Source organism: Talpa europaea (genome assembly GCF_964194135.1).
Source record: "Talpa europaea genome assembly, chromosome: 5".
In the NCBI taxonomy this organism is placed as follows: domain Eukaryota; kingdom Metazoa; phylum Chordata; class Mammalia; order Eulipotyphla; family Talpidae; genus Talpa; species Talpa europaea.
Window position 1 is genome coordinate 28,597,396 of NC_140071.1, and position 5,415 is coordinate 28,602,810.

Here is a 5,415-nt window from a genome sequence, read left to right on the forward strand (position 1 = left end):
CAGTCCCCGGATGGGGCGCCTGAGCCAATCGCAGCCGCCGCCGCGGTCCGCCCGGCACCCGCCCGGCGGCGGAGGCGGCTCGGCCCCTTATAGGGCAGGGCGGCCCGCGACGCCCCCGGCCCCTCTCACGCCCACCCCGCCCCGCGCCCCGCCGCGCCCCCGGCCGCGCACCCCCGGCGAGCTGGGGGACCCGCACCCGCGCGCACCCGCCCTTCCCCTCCCGGCTGGTAAAGTTCCTGCCGAATCGGAGAAGCGGGCAACGATGGAAACGCGGGCGCGGGACGGACCCACGTCCAGTCAGCCGAGGCCCCAGAGCCGGCCTGGGGGCTGAGGACCGACTGACGAGCGCTCAGTCAGGTAGGGCGCGGGGGACGCGCGGAGGAGACTTAGAAGGGACAGCTCGACACTTTCCTAAGTAGCTGGAGAAGAGTGAATCGACGGAGTAGATTGATGGACGAGAGGAAGCCCCGGGAAATGAGAGTAATAGCTGATGGTCGTCAGTCCAGAATGAGAGGACAGCAACCGGGCACTTCGTGGTTTCTCCAAAGACCTGCAGGAATTGGGGCGTGGGGGGTGCAGACCGTGGTGCACCGGCTCACGGAGTCAGCGGTGGAAGCAGTCACTTGCTAGACGAGACTCTGTAGGATAGTGACAGTATGGAAGCAAAGGCAAAAAGATCAACAGGGCAAAGAACTGATGATGAATTTACTTGCAAATTAAAAGAAACTCCCCAAATATAAACTGCACGTACGGGGGAAAATTTTACAATATAGTTCTAGGATGTGTTAATCACCAAATAGTCCAGGAGATAATCCAGAGGTGCACACTGGTACTTAGACCTATGAAAAAGGGGGAATCGTATCAAATACCCTGAAATGAGGCTCAGAAAGCTGCCTCCCACCTTTCCTTCCCTCCCAAAAGGGTCATATAAGGAAACTAGTTCTATGTGCAAGCGAAAGAGGGAGGACAAGGTTTAACTGATGCACTTGCTGCTACCCATACCTTATGGCTATTTGCTCTTCATTGAGGAAAGTAAGTCTAACTCGTACCAGGTCCCTCATCATAATGAACAATTTTGAACAAAGTACATAAAAATATTCACTAACGATTCGTTGGTAGCCAGCAGAGATAACACCTGCAAGAAATTCAAGTCAGCATCCCTGGCATAGGATTTTCTAGGAGGCAGAAGTGACAACATGTATGGAAAAGAAAGTTTAAAAATGTAGGAAAGGAAAGACTATTGCAAGGTCCCATGGATGAGTGAGATGCAAGCACAATCAAAAAATTGTAACAGGGCCTGACAGAGACTTGGAGAGAAGAATGACCTCAAACACCAGAACTCCTCTCTGAATCACTGCTTAAACATGTCATAGCAAATGATAGAGCAGAAGCTTTTGCAGTAATGTCACAAAGTTGAGAAAATTTTCAGAAGCTAAAACTTTCCATAATTTTAGTCCAAACATGAAAGGTCTGAGTTTTATCCTGGGGTCGCCTTTGAATCCCCCCTCCCAGGGCACATATGAAAAATGAGTCAGGAAACTAGATTATGGATGGGAGGGAGAGGATTACTTGCCAAGGCATCTCAAAATTATAATTACCCATGGTAAAAGTTATTTGTGTGTGGAAATTTTAGGGGGAAATCACTTCAACCACTTCAAAACATCATAAAGACATGGAAAATTACACTTTCCCTGCTGTGAAAGATATCTTTCGACCTTTTGTCCAGTCAAATAACTCAAAATCAGCTGAACTTTGAAACCAGAGGCTTGGCACACTTTCTATGTAATGTCCTCACTGAGGCGTTTAGAGTTTTCATAGTAAAAAGTGACTTGAAATTAAGTGCAAATGAGTAACTTAAAATGTGGCAGGGAACACACCCAGTGACAGAGCCATGAAACAGTGTCCTATGTTACTTGACCACAATCTGAGCCACCACAGGCCAGTGGAAGATCTGTGTCGTCATGAAAGTACCTCCAACAGCCTGCTTCATATCAAATATTAGGAAAAACATTTTCTTTGTAGCAAAACTTTGTTAATTCAAATTATAAATATAGTCTTAGGTCCCATTTTTGCCATAACAGAAACATACAGATGATTTTCTGCAGATTTTCTTTTTATTTGTAAAGATTTTATACAGACACTTGTAATTTTGACTGCTTATATGCCCACTATCATAGAACATAGGTTATTCATCTGTGTCCAGAGGATTAAAGATTCATAGAAAGGCAAGTGTAGCTAAAGTAATTCACATTTTAAGGAAGCAGTGTTACTTCCCCCTCTCCCAATCACTGGAGAAAAAGTTTACCACCCAGTTTTACATAACACATCCTTTTTATGATAAAGTGTATGAAGTCTACTGTATATACACAGGTACTTTATTGTTTTTGATCACAAAATTTCCTGAAGGGCCTCCCCTGGTGGCGCAGCAGTTGAGCGCTGGGCTGCAGAGGCTGCCCGCAGCCTCTGCAGCACGGGTTTGTTCCCTGGCCACCGGCGAGGGTCCCACAAAAAAAAAAAAAAAAAAAAAAAAAAAAAAATTCCTGAAATTGGTACATATGGAAAGTCCCCTTTTTCCAGGGAATAGGAATTAAAGATTGCTTTTCACTCCTACTGTTCTGTCACTTACATAACATGTGCAATATATAGAAAGTAAGTCCTAAAATGAATGCTGGGCACAATGGTATCACCATGAAAATCCTTTTCCCTCAAAAGCTTACAGTGTAACTGAGTAATACTTAACATGCTATCAATGGGAACAAGAGAAAGGAAAAATCAGGGCCTCCGTGGTGGCACAAGGGGTTAAACACCACAATATGAAGCAATCCGCAGCCTCTGCAGCACAAGTTCAATCCCCAGCCAGCCAAGGAGCAACCCACATGGCGAGGCAGACCTCTACGTCTTGCCTGCTGCTCCCCTCAGCAGTGTATTTCAGTCAGTCTGCCTGTTCTGGTCCCCACTCTGTCTCTGGTGAGTCCTTTCACCCCCTGCATCTCTGGCCTGTACCCCAGCTCTTCTATGCATAAATAAATAAATCTTTAAAAAGAAAAAAGTAGAGTGTTCATAGAGACAAAAAAGGATAGTGAATCCTCAGTTCATTACAAAGGAGAAGTGAACCTGGCCCATAAATCACCGTAGTCCTTACATAAAATAGATTAATCAGGTGAACTGACTAGATCTTCCAATTTAGCAACTTTAAACTTAGGGGATATACCCAAAAGAATTTCAAATAACTGTTGTTTTCCACATGCCCTAATTTTTCATTTTAAATGTAAATAGTTGTAGATGTTATATTTTCCAGCATATTGTAATAGTAGGCATTAAAAATATAATCTTTTACTTAACACTTTAAAATGTGCACGGTGGAAATCTAAATGCCATAGCAATTTGATTATGTCCATCATTCTTAAAAAACAAAGTAAGCATGAACATGTTTCCTCCTTTACAACAGGAAATTTTACCTGATTCCTTTTTCCCCTTGAATTCCCATTCTGTGTCCTCCAAAGAATTTTACTCCAATGCAATATGCTTTATGCATAGAAGGCCTTTGTTCATACCCTACTATCTTTCTCTGCAACAAAAATATTTCTGTAGAGGCCTCCCTGGTGGCTTAGGGGTAAGTCTCAGTACTGTGACCACTATAGCCTGAGTTGGATCCATGGCCAGGGAGCTAATCCACATATGGCACAGCAGACCTCTCCTGTCTCGCCTGCTGCTCCTCTTAGCAGTGTATTTCAGTAAATCTTCCTGTTCTTCTCCCTACTCTGTCTCTGGTGAATACTCCCACTCCTCCTCCCCCTCTCCAACCTCTGGCCTATACCCGGGTTCTTCTATGCAAAAACAAACAAAAAAATTCTATAAACTGACATTCAAAATTAACAATTTTCGGGCCTCCCTGGTGGCACAATGGGTTGAACACCGTGCTGTGAAGCTGTCTGCAGCCTCTACAGCGCCGGTTCAATTCCCAGCCTCCTAGGGAGCTGCCCATATGGCACCATAGACCTGTCCTGCCTCTCCTGCTATTCCCCTCAGCAGTGTCTTCAGTCAGTCTGCCTGTTCTGCTCCCTGCTCTGTCTCTGGTGAATTCTCTCACTCTCCTGTACCTCTGGCCTATACCCCAGCTATTGCATAAGTAAATAAATCTTAAAAAGAAAATTAATAATTTTCAACTATATTAAGTTTTTGATACTATTAATTCACAATTGGTTAAACCAATATACATGTATTACAAATTTTCATTAAAACTTATTGAGCAAAGGGGCCTCCCTGGTGGTGCAAGGGGGTAAGCACCGCACTATGAAGCAATCCGCAGCCTCTGCAGCACGAGTTTGATCCCCAGCCGGCCAGGGAGCAACCCACATGGTGCAGCAGACCTCCACTGACTCTCCTGCTGCTCCCCTCAGCAGTGTACTTCAGTCACTCTGCCTGTCCTGTTCCCCACTCTGTCTCTGGTGATTCCTCTCACCCCCTGCATCTCTGGCCTGTACCCCAGCTCTTGTATGCATAAACAAATAAATCTTTAAAAAAAATATATAGAGGGCCTCCCCAGTGGCGCAGCGGTTAAATGCTGGGTTGCGAAGCTGACCAAGCCCTCTGCAGCGCTGGTTCGATCCCCAGCTGCTCCCTGGCCACCAGAGGAGGGTCCCACATGGCGCGCAGACCTCTCCTGCCGCCCGCTGCTCCCCTTAGCAGTGTACTTAAGTCCTTCTGCCTGCTCTGCTCCCCGCTCTGGCTCTGGTGAATTCTCTCACCCTCCTGCGCTTCTTACTGTACCCAGTGCTTGTATAAATAAATAAATAAATCTTAAAAAAAAAAAAAAAGAGTGACTCATGGATCATGGACTCCATAGGCAATTTAAAAAAAAAAATTATTGAGCAAAAATCAAAATGCATTGAAAATCAATCTCATGGGCCTCCCCTGGTAACACAGGTGGCTGAGCGCAGTGCTGTGAAGCTGTCTGCAGCCTCTGCAGCACAGGGTCCATCCCAGCTGGTCGGCGAGAATCCCACATGGCATGGCAGACCTCTCCTGTCTCGCTCACTGCTCCCCTCAGCAGTGTATTTCACTCAGTCTGCCTGTTCTGTTCCCCACTCTGTCTCTGGTGAATCCTCTCATCCTCTGGCACATCTCACCTGTATCCCAGTTCTTGTATGTATAAATAAATAAATCCTTAAAAAAAAAAAAAGAAAATCAATCTCTTAATAAGATGAATGGGAACTTAAAAAAATTATTTCATGTACCTGTGTGTGAATTTTACTTAATACTAGAATGAGAATGAATTTAAAATCAATTCTATTCTTATTTTTTATTTGTATAGAAGTAAACTCTAAGAAACCATATTTATACAATAAACAGATAGAAATGGAAGGGTTTTGTTATTAAAACAGCACTCAGTCTTGGACTCCTTAATGATACATC